Source organism: Gouania willdenowi, chromosome 8 (genome assembly GCF_900634775.1).
Source record: "Gouania willdenowi chromosome 8, fGouWil2.1, whole genome shotgun sequence".
NCBI lineage: Eukaryota > Metazoa > Chordata > Actinopteri > Blenniiformes > Gobiesocidae > Gouania > Gouania willdenowi.
The window spans coordinates 14,523,777-14,543,291 of NC_041051.1; the positions used below are offsets into that span (position 1 = coordinate 14,523,777).

The 19,515-nt window shown below is 40.2% G+C and overlaps 1 protein-coding gene across 1 annotated transcript in view; it reads left to right on the forward strand.

Annotated features, from left to right (window-relative positions):
* tbc1d16 (TBC1 domain family, member 16) overlaps positions 1-12,235 on the forward strand; it is a 51,030-nt gene extending 38,795 nt beyond the window's left edge. The window contains exons 14-15 of the transcript XR_003674675.1: positions 8,205-8,340; positions 12,218-12,235. The gene's annotated coding sequence lies outside the window, so the exon portion shown is untranslated. The remainder of the gene's footprint in view (positions 1-8,204; positions 8,341-12,217) is intronic.
* The last annotated feature ends 7,280 nt before the right edge of the window (positions 12,236-19,515 follow it).

Sequence of the window (19,515 nt, forward strand, 5' to 3'; positions counted from 1 at the left end):
TTGTTCTTTGGAGAGAATGAAGTAACACGATGGGATGTGAAGATTATATTTCTTCTTTCTTTCTTGGTTATTGGTGTGTTGCAACCAACTTGAATAGGTTCCTATCGCCACCTACTGTACTGGAGTGTGTAAACCAGGGGTCACCAGGTAGCCCGCATGGACCATGTGAGGGGCCCTCAGGAGCTCTAGTTACCAATGAACTCCATCCAAAATCTGATTTACTTTCCAGGATTCAAACTCACAGATACATACGAGAGATGTAGTTATTAATACTGCTGCACGTGATAAAGTTTTAGCATTAAATTTAACCATCTTTAAATGTTTATTTTCATAGAAACATTGTGACAAATGTTTTTAAATGCTGCAGATTTGGTATGTGTTGTGGTATGCAGTGGCGCCGCCAGCCAGAATCCTGAACGCACTGTGCGTACAATTTTTTTGAAGGTGGGAAAAAAAAAATTAAAGGTTTTTTTTAATTGTTTTTGGGGAGGGGATAATAAAGATGCTGGTTTGTAATACGCTACGTCATCTGTCACTAACTGATTTTGAAGCCTAACACCGAACGTGACTGAAGCAACTAGAGTACATTCAAAATCAATGTAAATGATGCGACCTCCCTTCAAGTGACCCAACTCTTCGCGCAAACTTTAAAAATTTTAACTTTTCAAGCAACATCTCCCCCGGCCATCACTGTCTGTAGATCCGAGGCAGTAGCTCCTCCTTCCTCATAAGGCTGTAGCGCCACTGTTGGTATGTTCGTTATATTAATTTGATATAAATAAATACAAAAAATGCAAGGTGGATTATGCATGTTTTACAGTTAGTTAAAAGTTGTTTGTAGCTAGTAAAATAGCAACATGGGGATTATCTATGAAATGTAGAAAATGAAACAGTTGCATGGGCTCGTGCTCGCCAGCCTGAACTGTCTAAATGTAAAGCATTGTCTTGATCAAATAGCAGGGATTTATGCTTTCAGGCTGTGGATGAGTAACATTTAATTTAAACCATCATTTGTCGTGATTGAGAATTTAATTCAAACCTCAGCCTGAGTTCGTTCCAATACAGAAATGCTGTTGACTTCCTCCGTTATTCTCTTCCACAGAGCGTTTAAATGAGCTCCTTAAATTCTTGTTTTCACAAGACCGAAAAGCACATTTTTCTTTTTCTTCACATCAGCTGTGAGGATGCTGAATTTCATCACGGAAACGTTTATTTCCTAGCAAATTTTTGTTTGACCTCAGTGGGCGGGGTGTCTGAACCTGGAATATTTGAGGACGTAACATGTTAATGACGATCAAATTCACCCCCGCATCTATCAACGATCATTGGTGTGCTGCGATTGGTCAGATGCAAATGTTTCAGAACTCCCACGTTGGTCCTGTCTTACAACACAATGTCCACTCAGATTTGCATCCGTTTTCACGCAAGGTTAATAAATGAGGGCTATTGTGCTCATGTATAGGTGAAGATTAAGTTTATTGCTAATGTTTTATGTGGATATAAAAATAAAAAAAAACTGGCACGACATTGATTGAAAAATATTCAAAACGACTTTCCATTTTTTGGCAACTAAATTTATAATAATGTTCAATCCCTGGCCAATGTTTTGAGGATGTTTTTGACATCTTGTTACCAAAGTTTTTCTGAGTCTATTGTTTGTTCTGAAAAAATTAAAACGTCATTCTTCCACTAAGTGAGGGCAAAATAAACTTTGTTTCAATATGTGATCAGTTTCTGCATGTGTGCCTGAAAACACGAGCCTATTTGGTGAGGAGTCACATCTGCAGACACTGTAACAGGCCCTCTGGTAGTAGTTGTAGGATCTGGTCTTGGTGATACCTGAAGGCTGAGGTTACTAATATTGTGTCTCATGGCACCTGTGGGGCATGTTTTTAAAATTGGCATTAAATTGATCAGGGGTGTTTCTTTCTGTTCCTGATCCAGTAGCAATGTGTATCTTTATTAACTGGTGGATCACAAAGCAAAGGACTGTAGAGTGTTTACTACCTCTGTGATCCTCGCCCCCACCCCCTATTCACCACATCTTACATAAAATCCATCCATCTATCCTCTTTATCCACTTTTCCTGCTCAGGGTCACAGGGCACTGGAGTTCATTTCAGATCACTCAGCGCGGAATGCAGCAGTTAATTGCAGACATTAACAACACGCTCATCCCTGCAATTGATGACTGGATAAAACTGAATATCCTAATAAAAACCTTGTCATTTCTTCTCTGGAAAACCTGGGACAGAGTAGGTTTTAAAATTAGTCTATGAGAGGAAGCGTTAAGGTTTGTACCAGAAAGCAGCTGTTGCCTATAGGGGGTCAAGATTGTCTATTTAAAGAAGCGGGGTGTCAAAACTTATTTTAGTTCAAGGGACAAATGCGGAGCACTGTGATCTCAAGTGGGCCACAAATTTTATGCAGGAAAACAAGTAATTTCAACATTATTGTGCCCTGTTCTTCTATGTATACATAAAAATACAATAACCAAGCAATAACTGAAATCAGTCCCAACAGCATCTTCACCTTAAATTTATTAGGTCTTGTGACCAAATTCTATTAAGTTAAAGGAATTATGTCGTAATTTGAGAAAAATTTCGGAATTTTGTAAGAATTTGGAGTTTTTTCATCTGTTTAACATTAAAAATGACTAGGCCAAGATATTACTGATTTTAAAGATATTACAGAGGTGGCAAAAGGCTGTCCTTGAGGTTTGTTTAATTTGAGAGTTAAAAGATAAGTCAGTATCAAAGGTAACGCCTCAGTTTTTTTTTTACTGTTGTGCTGGGTGACAGAGTAATGCCATCCAGAGACACTATTTGCTCTGATAATTAAAGGTGTTTTGGACCAAATAAAAAAACTTTGGTTTTATCCTGGTTAAGAAGGCGAAAGTAACGGCTCATTCAGGATGTGACGTCTTTCAGACAAGCCTGGAGTTTTAAAAACTGACAAGTTTCATCTGATGTCATTGACAAATAAAGCTGTGTATCCCATGGAAATTTTTATAGTGTTACCTGATAATGTTACCTAGTGGAAGCATATATAATGTAAAGAGTTTTGGTGCCAAAACTGAACCTTGTGGAACTCCATGATTAGCTCTGGCGTGCACTGAGAAGAGATTATTAACATGAACAAAGTGGGTTCTGTCTGATAAGTAGGATTTAAACCAACCCAGCGCTGCAGTCTCTGCAGCAGTAGATGATGATCCACTGTATTGAAAGCTGCACTGAGATTTAACAGCACCAGAACTGAGACCAACTCTGTCTGAGGCTATGAGGAGATCATTGGTTACTTTTACTAAGGCAGTCTCTGAGCTGTGATGGACTCTAAAGCCAGACTGAAAGCTCTCACATAAATTGTTCCTATAGATGATCACACTGTTCACATGCAATGTTTTTTTTTAAGAATTTTAGAAACAAAAGGGAGATTAGATATTGGTCTATAATTGGACAAGTCACTTGGACCAAGGGATGTGTGCATTCATTTAAAAAAAAAAAAAAAAAAGACACCTTACAGATACTTTTTTTATTCCTTGAAATGCAACCATTTTGATTATTTGCCAGCGTTTTGCATCAACTCCACCTTTTTTCTTTGAGTTTCGTCTTTAAGTTTTTGTGCGTAACCAACTTTTGTTGCACCGCTCCTTCCACAGATATTGCCATTGTTGAATGTCAGCTCTGTTCTTTCCCTCCTCTGGTTTCTTGGTCTCTGACTAGTGACAGTGTGAGGTCTGACTGCTCGGCTCTCATGAACTCTAGCTTATTGCTCACTAATTATCAGTTAGAGCGCTCAGCTTCCACACCTGCAGCAGGCAGGGCTGGGAATGAGCTCAGCCCATTAGGATGGACCTCCAGCTGGGCTGTTTATGGAGGGGGCTGGGCTCCACCCTCTGGAGGTGTTAATGGATCTTCCAGGGGAACGTACAGCAGGAAGCACTGTGTGTAATGACACTGTGTGAGAGCGTCTTCGGTCTTTACTGCTTTAGTTTAGGTACTACTGCAGCAACAGCATCTCCACTGCATTGTTGCAAACATTGTTTTTAAGAAGTCGTGTCAAACAAAGGATTCAGCGTGTTCAATAAACAGACGACACTAAAAATTTGTGTTCTCCAAGTGTTGGTTAATCTCAACCCGTAACGAAATAATCAGAGGTTTAAAAAGTACTGATATATCCTATTCAAGTAGAAGTACTGTTACTGGATTGAAATTGTACTCAAGTACAAGTATAACATACATAAAATACTCAAGTACATATCAGCATGAATGTAATATAACTATACATTTACACGTAGAGGTGCTCGCATTGACGTGTTTACATGTGCACGCAACAAACTTTTACGAAAGCAAGGTTTTACGTCCTCAGGTGTGAGCAAATTAATTATTAAATTAAACAAATAATATATTTATGTACCTTCATGGATACCTTCATGGGCGTGGCTTGCACTTATATTAAACTGCGTCTATGTTTAGTGTCTAGGATTCCAACCGCTGATTTCCAGAGTGATTGTCTTTTGCTATCCACACATTCTTGTTATTGTTTTTAGCCAAAAAAACTACATATTACAGTAAAACGCATGGCTATTTAAGTGGCATTTGTGATTGCTGTTTTAGGTGTTTATCACATCAGCAGCAGCAGTAAATCATGAACTTTCTTCTCCTCCTCACCTCTTCTGACCACAGGAATAGTCCATTTAAGACGATAGTCCATTGTTTTGGCCAACCGCTGTGTCGCATTGGGTCACAAACATGTCAGATCATCCTATACAGCTGATACGAGGCGATATAGACCCCTTAATGGCCCATGTCACGAGTGATGTGGCTGGAGGCAAAAATAGATAACGCCGCTGGCTAAAGCGTAGATATATATAAACACTAGATGACGCAAGAGGGATTTGCCAGCTTAGCTCAACGGCGGCCATCTTACCTCAGACAACTGATGTTCTGACATTCTGATGTGCTGTACGGTAGCTGTTGGAAGATGAGTGATCAGCATAAACAAAAATACCCTTAACTTGATGAAATATTGACAGATTTACAAATGGTTTGCCTCATTACAAACCTTATAAAACGTAGGTATGAAATAGGATGCTTGTACATGTTGAAATTACCACTTGCCATTTGAAAATTGGTTGAAAATTGAGCAAGTTAGGGTTATTTAAATAGTACAAACATCATTGACATCGATGTAATGAGCGGGGCCAGCTATCTGAGGTAAGAAGCCTGTGACATTGTCTAACAGCGAGGCTGAGTCATCTAGTGTTTATATATATATCTATGGTGGTTTGCCTCCAGCCTAAGCCCCGCCCAACAAAATACGTCACAATGTTTATAAATAATCAGAGGGTTTATGCGACTGCTAAAAGTGAAACTGATTGTTAACACTCACACTGCGCTTCGGATTAGCTATATACAGAACGTAAAAATATGAACTTTGATATGAACCTGCCTTTGCCAACTTTTTACAAAATGTGGAATAACAAGGGAGGGATGAAATAGGACTTTTTCAACTTTGGCCCTCTGAATGAGGGTAAAGGGATGTATATCACTGTAGCAAAACCATTATTAAATGTTCCATGTCATGCTATTTTTCACCCATCTCCATTTGTTCTAAGAACCCCAAAAACATAGTATTTGAGGTTTATTTTCCCAAACTCGCCTGTTTTCCAGAGTTTTAGCCTCTGAAAAGGCACTTTCTGAGCAACTCTACACAAACAGGCTGATTTGTGGATTACTTATGAATATTCATGTGTGGGCGTGTCTATAGACGGGACACTGACTTCCTCCTCACCGCACGGTGACGTGGGGCCAGAGGACGGCCCGCCCTCCTCCCACCCACTCCGTAGCCGAGCTCATGCTGCTTTATAAACACGAGGCAGAGCGTGGGGGCGGGGCGTTCACCGGTACATACATAGACTGTAGAAAATACATACATAGCACTGCGCGAAGGACACTGAAATGCTCACCTTCATGGGCGTGTCTGTTTACATGTCAATCACGGCAGAGATCTTCCTGGAGGCGCGGTTTCTCCAGCTCAAATTTGTCATCAAAGTGGGAACGCGTCATCAAATTGGAGCGAGGTGTTTGTGCTCACCCTGCAGTAAGAAAGGAGCAAATCACCCTCTAACTAACGACTGAGGGAATCAGTGAAGAAAATACTTTGTGCACGTGTATGAAGCCCTAATAGCACTTTAATCATGTTTAAAACACAGAAAAGTTGATTTAGATTAACATGGGCCCTTTAAGTGATTTTTTTTTCATAATAATGCCCCTTTAAGTCTTTGATATAATCTGTGTAACACTCCAAAATGAAAACCTTTTATATGTCATATACTGTTCGTGTTTTTGCTCTAACTGCATTTTCACTCCTTGTCATCTGAATTCATAAAACCAGTCCATAAAACAGCAAGTGTAAAATCAAAAGCCTTCTAGCTATTCTTACTTTAAACCCAGTTTGGTGCCATCAAACTCCCCATTCCTCACCAAATAAGACACATACTTGTGGCTGCTGGTATGTTTCTTCTCCTGATGAAGGATGACAGAAAACATGTGCTGAACAGTGCCACACCTGTCTGTAAGCCCCACACCCTGCTCTCTGTTCAAGTACAAAGGTACACAGAAATAGATTTTCTTTTTACTCTCAATGCAAATAGACTGACTGTTTCTTATCATCACAATAGGCGTCGCTTGGAGCCTGTCTTGTCTGCGTTCTGTGCAACTGTTAGTGTCGTTTAGATGAAGGAGTCGCTGCAGTCGTGCACTGTATCATGCAGAAGATTGAAATGAAAATGAGGCATTTCTGCAAATAGCTGCAGGCAAAAGGGGTGGGGGTGGGGTGGGGTGGGGGAGCTGGTAGTCGTATTGAGGGTGACAGGGGTGAAGATATATGTTATGGCTTTCTGTGTGTTTTGGAACGCAATGCTTGTTTTGAGTCATTTGAAAGCTTGGCAGATATGTCACAGGTGTTGTGATGGATTGTACAACTGCTGTGTGCCGCATTTACTTTGTGATTGGTTTAGCTACTTTGTGCGATTGCGGTATGTAGATTGAGGACTGCTGTGATACAAGCTGCCATTGTGTGAATATTCCATGTGCTCCGCGCTTGCTTTATTGTTTCACTTATGTGTGTTTGTGTGTATGTAGTAGAAATGGAGTCAATGACTGAGAACCTTCAATTTGATTTATTAGCTGTAAATACATATTTAAAACCACAGTTAAACTCCCCTAAAAAGGGAGTTAAATATATATATATATATATATATATATATATATATATTTTGTGTTAGAATTTGAAAACAATGACGGAATACTGTATTACTGTTCAGAGGTGAAAGTAATGGATTACAAGTACTCAAGTTACTGTAATTGAGTTACTTTTATTGGTACTTGTACTTAAGTACATTTTAAAAGAAGTGAAGTCAATTTCTACACCCAACCGTTACTGAGTAAAATATTATATTTGTTTTAAAATGATCAGTGGACATTGTGAAACTACAAAAAATGAAATGACCAGACAAGAATCAAATGCATCACATCATTGACGACCAACCAAATTAAACGTAATGCACGGTGCCAAAACAGCATTGAATGTTGGTTATTTTAGCCTGAGAATTTTTTACATTTTGAATTAAATTTATTTTAAATTATTTTATTAAAAAAAACTTTCATTTTATACAATTTTTCAGTTTATACATGAGATGTTTATTGTATGAAAGGTAACCCTGGCAATATTTATTACCGAAAATAAACGTGGTGGGTGAAAATAACTAGTAACTTTCACTTTGAGTACTATTTAATTGAGCTACTTTCTACTTGTACTTGAGTATTTTATGTATGACTTACTTGTACTTGAGTACAATTTCAATCAAGTAACGGTACTTCTACTTGAGTAGGATATATCAGTACTCTTTACGCCTCTGTTAATGTTTTATATTAGGTAAATATGCGTCAATCCATTCACTAATCAACAAATGTATAATTTCATCAATACTGTATAGTCTGTGTCTGCTGCAAATTTGACTGTAGCAGACTCAAATGGACCGAACAGATTTAGATCAAATGGTGAGAAATAGGAGAACATGCAAACCCTACACAGCAAAATACAACATCTATTCTAGGAGTTGAACTCGTGCTAACCAGTACTCCACCGTTCTGAATTCAAACAGGACTTTGTTTTTTTTTTCCACCCTGTGTCTCTCATTAGTAATCCTCCTGCCTACAATCTGCACTGTTGTCATGTTGTGTTCAACACTGGTGCAAAGTCCTCCTGGTGTGGCTCACTGGGCCCGTGGGACATGAGCTCTGACGCTAGCAGTGTTCTCTCCTGAGCAGCCATGCAGGTAAATAAGATGTTGATGGAGTGCTGGGTGGGGGAGTGGGGGGGTCACATGTCCAGATAAAAAGGATATCAGGTTTTTTTATGAAGTGCAATATTGAAAACATTTGTGTCAATGTGCTTTATTCATTTCATATTATTAATCTTTTTTTCTTACTTACATGTATATTTAAGGACCAGGACATAGCCAAGACCAAAACAGAAGTTTGGGGACTTCCTGTGATCAAACATTAAAAGCAGGTTTATGAGCTGCTGTTAAAGAACAAAAAGAACATCAATAATATAAAAACAAAAGCATTACGCTACAGCTAATAACGACAATATTTCTCTAAACGTTAAGTCAGAAATCGGCCTTATTAGTGAGAATTTATGTTATCCTCACTATTATATCTGTGCACTTTATTATTATTATTCTGTAGATTTTTGGCCGCTAACATGTCCTCCACACAACCAGGTGAGGGTATCACAACATACAATTCTGCTCAGTTCTGGCATTTTCATAAATGTAACAGTCATTGAGTAAATGACAAAAGTAGATCAAAAATTGCTCATTCAAACCTATTGCAACAGTGACATCTTACTGATTCTGAGGGATTATATTGATTCCAAGGGGTAATTCTGACCCTGAGGGGCGTAATACTGACTCCGAGGGGAATACCGCTGTGGCATCAAAAGAATGCATCCCCATTTGAATTTTCTTCTGAAAATGTACGTTGTCTAGCTGCATTTAATTTGAATGGTAATTAATCTGTTGAATTTTCTGAGAACCAGATAATATTAGTTCACAACCTTTGGGATCCTAACCTGTGGTTTAGGAAACACTGTTCTAGTTGCACGTGCACACACACACGCACAACAATGGCTGTTATTTCCAATAATGCATGTTCATCCTGTGCTAACAAAAAGCTTCATTGCCAATCCTCCCCCCCGGACTCGTATCCAAATTGTTGTCACTTCAGATGAAAAGCACTTGTGACATTACAAGGCCGATCCACCATTATCCCCATTTACCATTATTCATTCCCAACAAGCACAGCAGCTCCCCTCGGGGTGTCGAGGAACGGTTTGAAGCAATTCAACCCTGATCATACAATGTTTGCCCGTTTTTGGGGTTTTGCTGTTACACTCCCTCGTGGTGTGAAAGGCCCAGCCGCCTCAGGCACAGCTGTTTGTGATGGGGGGCCACACACGGGACCCCGTGCTCCCTCCACAGGGAAGACTTCCTTAATCCAGGATTATTCCCCCAGACCCGCAGTCTGATGGATTAGGGGGTAGAGAGCGGAAAAGGGCATCGTCAGCACTCTTTCCTTCGCAGCTCAGTGGATTAGAAGCACGCAGAGACTCAGAGGAAAGGAGACTGGGCAGTCCCTCGGCAGCAGCTCCATACATGGACATGGAAAAAGGGGATGGTTGAGTGAGCGCTGCAGTGGTAGAGGGGGAAGAGTGGATTTTTCCAGTCTTGAATTGGGGTGTCATCAAATATGAGAATGATATTGGAGGCAGGAAAGTACTACCTGTACTTTTTCTGTAGGCTGTTGTGCATTTCAATGATATATCTCAATGGTTCAATAAACTTTTTTTGGCTCAAGTCTCTTACTTTTGAATGCAAGTACCCCAACATTTTGCTCAGAATAGTTGTGAAACTATAGACTATAGATCTTAACGATGGAATGAATGAGTGATAACACACAGTATAAAGAATCTCATTGTGTAAATAAGTGTAATGAAACAGTATTTAGTGCCTCCTGAATAGTTTATTTTTATTTATTTTTTATTCCGGTCATCTCCCTCCTGATGTGGAACTAAGACTGACACTTTTCAGTTCATGTTCTAAACAAGATCATTTCTATCATCATTTTGTGTGTTTTTGATGTCATTTTGTGTATTTTGTTGTTACTTGTCTGTTCTTTTTGTTGTTCAGTGTATTTTTTTTAATCTTATTTTGTGTGTTCTTGGTATTATTTAAATTATTCTATCTCAGTGAGTGTGTTTTTGGTGTCGTTTGGTTGTTTTTTGTTATTTTTGTGTATATTTTGTACTGTTCGTGTGTATCTTCCTATCATTTAGTGTGTTTCTGTTGTCGTTTTGTGTGTTGCTAGAAATGATAAATATTTTTATCTCTTGGTGTGTGTGTTTTTGGTGTCATTTTGTGTATTTCCTTGTTGATCGTTGATTATTTTGTGTTTTTGTTGTCATTTTGTGGAGTTGCTGATAATATTCAGTGTGATTACCATTTTTAACTAAAAATAAACATTATAAAACTCCATATTTTCCTCACGTTCTCTCTCAAGTACCCCTTATAGTGCTATCGGGTACATGTACCCGAATTTGAGAAACACTTATTTAACTGATTCACACGGGCCTTTAAACGCCACGGCACATTTCCTCTATAATCTAACACTCGTTAGAGTCTGTGTAGTAATGACACAGTGTGTTTGGATAGTGTAGTAACTGGTTCAACTTGTATAGGTTTGTGTCTTTCTGCACACCCCCAGCTGGTTCTCCAACCAGTAGTCAGCCACTATTGATTGTGAACTCGTCAATAAAGAGTAAAGTCTCAATGTGCCCTCAAAGCTGTCGCTGGTGGATCGATCCAGGCCTGCTGCTGAGCCTTTGTCTGCTGGAATAATGGAATGTGCTCAGCAATGAGCAGCGTTTGCTTTCCTGATAGCCTGCAAAAAATTAAATAAAGGCTCATTGTTGTCCATTTACTTTGCATGGGTCTGCAAAACAATATCTTTGTCTTCCTGTTATTCAGTTCTGAGGTATGTCTATTTGCTGCAGTGCAAACACCTGCATCAAGCTTTGTGCATGCAACTACATTGACCCCCCTCCCCATCAAAACCACATCCTATCAACCTAATGCAGATAAAGAGGCCATATTGAAATTGCCAGGTGCCTAATTTGGTCTTTGTCGCACATAATTGAAACCACTCATCCCTCCCTCACTGTAGAGGAGCAGGAACGAGGGAACGAGGAAAGGGAAGGGTAGGGGGGAAGAGAGAGAGACAGAGAGAGAAAGAAAGATAAAGAGAGAGAGAGAATTGCCTTATAAGGCATTATAGGCTGGTATGAATGTGACGTCTCATTCCCAGCAGTGTCCTGTGGATGATACGGTAAAGCCCACGTCTCAAATCCATCTGAAGAACTCTGGCTCTCTGCAGGCTTTAGTTTGATAACTCCAGCTGTCCAGATCATGTGTGCAACACATACGTGTGTGTGTGATTGGATAAGTGTGTGTTTGGGGAGGGGAGATATTGTGAGCGTGTGCACATGGACTCCGGAATTATTATTATTATTCTGCAAGGGGATTTCAGTGGAATTTAGTGTGTATGTGTTTGTGTGAGTAGTGGGAAGGGGAATGTGGATGATGGTGTGTGTGTGTGCGTGTGTGTGCGTGTTTGTGTGGACTTAGATACACACTTTGTAGTAGAAGGAATCACCTGTATGAGCTATAAGAATATGGCTATTTTGTATATGTGTATAGTTGTGGGGCACTATATGGCACCTGTGTGTGCACGCAGGCTGAATAGTATCAGCACATAATCACATATGTTGACGAAGTGTTAGCACTGAAGATCAAAAGGTTTTTGCACGAGACAATGGCAACAATTGACAAGATGTGACGCATTGTGGAATATAAAGAACTAGACTGTGTATTATGACCTAAGCTTCATAGCATTATCCCAGTCACTCCAGAGGCTATAACATCTATAGAAGCAGTATTATTAGATTGGCTAAAAAAATCACCATTATATAATTATATAATACATCTTTGTTTTTGTGTCTCCATTTCTCTTTCCTCTTATCCTGCCTCATTCTTCCTCACTGATTTCTTTTCCCTCTCCATCACTATCCCTGTCCTTCTTCTTGCATCCCAGTGTTCCCTTCCCCCAACCAGACAGCTCGGCTGAGATTGTGTGTGTGTGTGAGTGCGTGCGTGTGTGCGTGTGTGTGAGCTCACTCCCAGCTGGGGGCAGCAGCAGTGAGGATGTTCTTTGGGGAAATGGAGGGCGATGTGCAGTCTGCGCTTCTTGGAAAACCAACCCTGCACCATCTCTGCGTCTCCTTCTCTCTGTCCTTTGTTAGCGGTGAATTTCCTCTTTGTCTTTTATTAAAATACACTTTGACTTTGCAGCAGACGCATTCTCATTGTGTTTGGTTTATACCTTCCTCTTCCTCATCCTCTTCCTCTTCCATCTTCCATCTTCCTCTTCTCTCATCCTGATCTGTCGATTCGTCACACTCTCCAAACGGAAGTGGCAGCCTTTCCACGCTATTGCTGGTGTCTTCTCAGCGTGCACCGATGTCCCCCCACCCACTGCGTGGGGTTTTCTCCTGTCACAACACACTCCTCACAGGGTGTCCTCTGGCTACCACCAGTCCCCTTCATTTATCCCAGCTCTCCTGTTTTGAAGTGCCGTGTGCTCCTTTCAATTATCTTCCCCCTCAGCGGTCGCTGGGAGACAGCTTTTCTCTGCAAATATTTGGTTTGCATGAATATGCCATCATTAAGCACCCTGCATAGGTGTGGGCGCAGCACTTAGGAAATGTTAATTGTGGCTCGGCGAGGCCCTCTTGTACATTCCTCCCCTGGCAGGAATCTGGCTCAGACAAGTAACAGACGTCTGGGTCAGGGCAGGCGAGGAAGGGGTGAGAGAGGAAGAGGAACCTGGTGGGTGGGAATAGAGGAGGAGGAGGAAGAAAATTAGCCGATAGTGAGTGAGGAAATGTAATCATAAGAATGAACATCACTTCAGGTTGAGCTGGCGGTCTGATCCTCCAGCCTTTGTGTCGAAGCAAATGCAGAGCTTTCAAGTAAACTTCCTGATTACCTCAAGGCAAGCCAAAGCAATTCAAAAACCATCACTTTCCGCATTATTGCAACAATTTTACAAATAAACATGTAATTATTTTCATCCAGCTTCAGGGTTCTTCTTGTTCTCTTATTTTACCTTCTTTTAATTACTTGGTAGCATCCTTTTCCCATTTTCCCTCTGAGATTCACATCTAATGAAACATGTGTTATTTATAACATGCATCAACACAGGCCAGGAAAACGTGTGTGTGTGTGTGTGTGTGTGTGTGTGTGTGTGTGTGTGTGTGTGTGTGTGTGTGTGTGTGTGTGTGTGTGTGTGTGTGTGTGTGTGTGTGTGTGTGTGTGTGTGTGTGTGTGTGTGTGTGTGTGTGTGTGTGTGTCGCCCCAGGGAGTTCAGTTGTCAATTCCAGTACAACTGGATGAGGACCAAGGGACCAGCATGAAAAAGGGGATTACAGTGTGTTTCACATGGGGCTGGTATCTGTTGCACCATTGCCTTAATATAGTGAACAACCATGTCTTTGTTTTAGAGCAGGAATGTTTCTCGTCCAGATAAATCAGAGACGGTCGTTTCCGTTGCCACTGGGGCTTGGAGAGGAGATGTGGTCCAACCTGAGGTGGCTCCAATCATCAACAAAAAGGTCGAAAGAGACACCTCTGGAAAACCAGCAGATGTTTGGTTGGATGTTGAGATGTGAGTCTTCTTTCTTTCTGTCATGTCTGCATCCAGAGAATTCTCATTTATTTGGTTATCTGACCCGATTTCCGATAATTACAGATACCAATATATACACAGATCCAGTGCTTAATTTGTAAATCAAGAAGTCCCAGAACAAACCCCAGGTGTTGTTCCGGGAGTAAGAGAGAGACAAAGATGTCACGAAATAAATTTTTTGAAGCGTATTTCGTTAACTGAATGAGCCAATAATATCACATGAACACAAACAACCAATTAACGTAAGAATAAATGCCCGTTACGGAGCGCATTTGTCTCTCTCTCTAAGTGACAGATGTCACATCTGTTTTGTATCAGCAACAAGAAGAGCGCAAAATCACCGCTAATTTAGCTACTCATCCCATGGTCACTATACGGTCTGTGTACAAAGTATAATTCATGGGCAGTAATTCATGTTGTATAATAAAACATGCCAGTTTAAGGGGCATTGCTTACTTTCATTGTGCGACTTGGCGAATGCAAATACATGTTCTCGATTCATAGTCTTGTTTCATTGAGCAAGGACGTGCAAAGCTTTCAGCTTGGAACCAAGGAAGTCAACAATCAAAACAGACACAGCTCGCCTTCAAAATAAAGCTGCGCGGTTTGAATCGTGGTAGTTAAATAAGTGCAGGTCAAAATCTGGGAGGTGCCAGATCCTGATCCGGCAGGATCTGGCACAAATAAAGCTCTTCACAGATCACGTCCCCACCAACCTAGTTTTAGATCAAATAATATATAGTATGGAAGTAACAGGTTAAGTCTAATTTTAAAGTTATGTATTTTACAAATAAACTTCATCTGTTCAAAATAAGAAAAAGTATTAAACTTTAGCGCTTCAGGCGTTCCTTTGTTCCCACTACCATCAAACTGTTCAGCACAGTGGGCGTGCACTGTAGCTGTTCCCACACAAAGTTCTTGAAGGTAGGAGCCCTGGTAACACGCCCCGCCCATTTAGCATACTGCCCTGATGACTTACGTAGCCCAGCTACGCCAGGAACATAAGTATCTTTCCCATCTGGAAATTCTACCAACAGCTTGTTCGGTTCAATTTCAATATCTAGTTAAATGGCGTCTCGGCTTTCCTTGACGACGTAACTGCTATTCACAAAGAGAGCAACGCAAGATCCGCGGCTGTTAATCATCGTCATATATGACATAAAATCACGTTTTTCAACCTCAAATAACTTATTTAAAACAAACTTCACGAAAGAATTAGCACTTGAACACAATGTGGGGAGATAATAACTAATGATCACAGCAGAGTTTAGGTTTCGAAAGAAAATTATGTGACGAGTATTTTAACTTTACAGTTTGACCCACATCCCATCTGTTATCATTGAGGAGGCGGGGTTTATGTCTTATACTGCAGCCAGTCAGCAGGGGGAGCTCTAAAAATAAAAGCTTCACTCTTGTCCCATCCATTCTTTTTACAGTCTATGGTTCAATAGACCTTTTTCACACTTCCGCTTTTTAAACCGGAAGTGGTGCACAACAACTTCCTGTGGCTATAACTATAGCATTAGACAGTGATAAAAATGGCTCAGTCTCAGAGTGGTTGTTTTTATTATGTTCCTGGTTGCTCTTGTGGGGCAAGAAAACAGCCATACTTGTTTTACCACGCTTTTCCAACGGACTCAGACCAAAGGAGGCAGTAAATCTAAGCAGTTCGGAGGGATGAAGGTCTGGAATCTGTATTCTACACTACACCAGCACTTCTCTAAGGAGGTTTTTGACAGCGGATCCACCATAAACCACCTTAAAAGTAGAGCTGTTCCATCTCTCTTTCCCTGGAATAATTTTATGGCACCACCGAAGATGGAGTCTGCCTTTGAGCTCAGAAATAGCAGCTTGTCCTCTCACAGCAAGCTAGCCAGGCTGAAGCTGCTATGGCACATCCACCCACAGGTAAATAAGACAAACACATGTCAGAATGTTCAAATATCATTTAAAAGTCTATAACATGCCCCTCTTTAAACATTCAGAATATTTTAGCAGACTAAATTAGGTTTCTTTATTACAATGTTTATACTTCATATGTTGTAGATAGCGGTTAGTTCACGAAGCTACTTCTTTTCTTATCTTAATAGCTGTGGATATATTGTTCATGGAATAACTTATACCCCTTATCAAGTGTATTTGTTCGGGTATTCACCGCTGCAATTGCCGCCGCATCAGCGAACAAAAAAATGGGCAAGTTGAGCAACGCTGTAAAAAAAGAGCCATTTCGTTGTATGTCATACTTTGTATGATTATGCAATGACAATAAAAATGTATCTATCCATCCATCCATCCATCTATCTATTGTATTGTAATGTATTCTAATGGAAAAAGTGCAATTTTTAACATGTCTCAAACAACATATACACATACAACATATTGTTTTTTCAATATTGGTGGAACAACTGTAATCAATGTCAAGTGTTATCACATTTTATGGCTAATATCGGCAAATGATATTTGTGGGTCGATAATATCCATGGGCCGATAATATCACCCATCTCTAAATGAAACTTCTATCCACTTTACAACTCAGAGTTGCAGGTTGACTGATTTTTTAAATAATTTTGTTCTACTAAACATTTTCCTGATATTGCTGTCAATTAATCAGGTTTTTTTTTTTTATTATTTTATTTTTATGACGTTGTTCCAGTTTCCAGGAACGTCTCATCAGTATCTGGGAACACTGGCTGGAGCCTATCCCAGCTTAATAGAAGAAAACTCCTGGAGAGGTTGCAAACTACATTTCATGTCGACAGGTCTTCCCTCTGCATTTAGCTCAACATCTGTGATCGGCTAAAACACAGGGTCACCTGACCTCATCACATCATGAAAATCATTAAAGTACGTCACATGAGCCTGCTGCGTTCATGCACTAATGTGCTGTAGGCAACACATGGCACAGACGCAGTCTTCTGTGCACCTAACATAGTGTTCAATGCATTTATCAGGCACCTGGATAAATTAAGGAGATATTGTTTTCATGTTTATTAGGAAACGCCATTTTTCCATTCTTCTCCTATACATCAAAGAAGGTCTCTGACATGTTTTCCATCCTTTGGATTATTCTGCCATCAATAAATACATAACACACAGCTAATTATAGACATATACACTGATATATATATATATATATATATATATATATATATATATATATATATATATATATACACTGATATCTGATATATATACATATATATATACATATATATATCATATATATATATATATAATTTGTTTATTTTTTATTTTTTTGTAATATATTTCTAATCAAGTTCAGATGTTGTTGTACATTCAATAACTAAAGTGAATTTCACTGTAAAAAAAAGATCAGGGAAAAATATTTTCACAATTACTCAATTTCTACTCAGACTTGACACTTGTAAGGTAAATTATTTGTTTTCTATTTTTCCCAACCATTGTTTTCAGTCTAATTTTGGGTCAATTTCAAATTTTGACATTGAGCTTTTAAAATGGCTGCAGTCGGCCACACTTGGTCAGTGTTATATTACTGCTGTTGGTTTAAGTCCCTGCCAGTCACAGCAGCTGCATGTTTCTTCTCTCCTTGGTGTGAATGCAAATGTCATGTCGACATTTTGTTCTTGGGAAATGCTCCTTCTCTGCGTTTCCTTTAACCCTCTGTGTGGAAATCCTTCTCTTTTTTCTCGCTGTCATCCACAATCCCATCTGAAGGTGTCATGTGGTTGTGGCGCAGGTGTGTGTGCGTGTGTGTGGTGTGTGTGCGGGTGGGAATGATGCTTCCCCTCCTGCCAGACGCCTGATTATTCGTTTGTTTTATCCTTCAGCTTTTAGCCCTCCTTCTCTTCCTTCCTTGGCCTGGCTTCGCTCATCTTCCACAGGTGAATTTCCCTCTACCCCCCCCCCCCCCCCCCCCCTCCCCCCCATTCTGAGTGCCTGCTGCTCTCCTGGAGCAGTGAACCTGTTATCAGCGCTCTATGAATAGATGAGGGTGAGAGCTGCGACTCACTCACTCACCTCATGTTCTTTATCCTTTTCCTTTGACTTCTGGGACTTCAGTTGCAGATTCTTTTCATGCCATTTTAAATCTATTTATTTATTTCAATCCCAAAACAGTGTGAGTGTCTCAGGTGCAGAAGAAGCAAAGATTGCTTCATAAATAATTACTCTCATTTGCATTCTGCACACATTGTCTTCCACCTTTCTCGCAGCAGAGACGAGCACCTACTGTAAATTTATTTCAGTATTTCAGCTCTGCAGCCATAGCTGAACGTGTACCCAGATGCATCAAGGAGATAAGTTTGTGCTGCCGATGATGCCATGATTCTTCCTGTGTTTCTCCAGGATATTCGGGTGCGACGAGATGTCTTTTCATCCCCGCAACAGAAACCTGTTTACAATGCAGTGACTGGCGGCAACGCCATCCTCCTAGTGTTCCTCTGTTTTACCGTAGATCCAATAACACACCAGGGACAAGAAGCTTAGCAGTGACAGCCCCAAATCCCTCTTTCCACGGCACTGAATTCTGGATTAAGGAGGGCTGATTTCCACACTTCTGAATTGTATTGTGTTACGGGGCTCACAAATCTTTTCATGCATCTTTTTCCCCTTTGCTGTATGGATCAAAATGGCAGCAATTGTGGAAGGAGAGACTATCGTACTGTGTGTTTTAAGAGAGAGGGCGGAGAAAAAGAGGGATTGTTGTCATAAACTGCCTTTATGGGGTTTTTCGAAGGCCAATGATAAACAGAACACCTAAACAAAGATGGTTTTAATTCATGAAAAGCATGTTCAGTCAGGACTGGCTGGAGATTAAACAAGCGAAATTAAAGCTGTGCTCGGAAATCTCTTCTCTCATTACAGACACATCGGAATAAGCTACTACATAAGGAAGGTATATTTTCATTCCAGAATGATTTAACACCCTTCTCTTCTTTTCCCTCATCCTCCTTTACCTCTTGGCCACTTCCTGTTTTCCTCCCCCTTTGGTCCTTTTATTTGTGTCCTTCCTCATCCCTGCGCTAAACGCTGTTTTGACTTTGAGAGTTCTGCATTCCTCTGTGCGACATACCGACCTGCCTGTCGGAATTCCCTCCTGTGATAATGCATTTGTTTCATTCACACATGCATGCACACTCACAATGACAAACAGTAAATAAGTAAATTTTACCCATTTTTAACAGCTTAGAAGAAAGCCTTATTGTTTCTTATGGCAAGGAGTTACATTGATTTACTGATGCCTTCCCAAATGTCCAAATGTCATTGATTTGACTCGGAGTAATCAATATTTCCAACACATGAGGTTTTGAAAGCATTTATAACCATCTTGTGGAATATTGTAAGATTTCCTCTCCGTGCGGAGCGTAACACGGCTTCATTATTCGCTTGCTTCACATTCACTGACAAATTAACATCTAAAGGGCATTTAATTAGGAGCCAGAAATAATGACAACCTAAATCAATCAAGACTGAGATTTTCCTCCTGATGCGTCTGCAGATGCTCGTGATCGTAGCCGAGCACATATTTTGTCAGACAAACTGCAATTTTCCCCTGGAATAAATCAACAAATCAATGCTCTTTGTGTATCTGGAGCTGACACTTTAATGTGAGCGCATTCACATGCACGCGGCACAGACTCACGGCGAGCACACAAACCTATAAC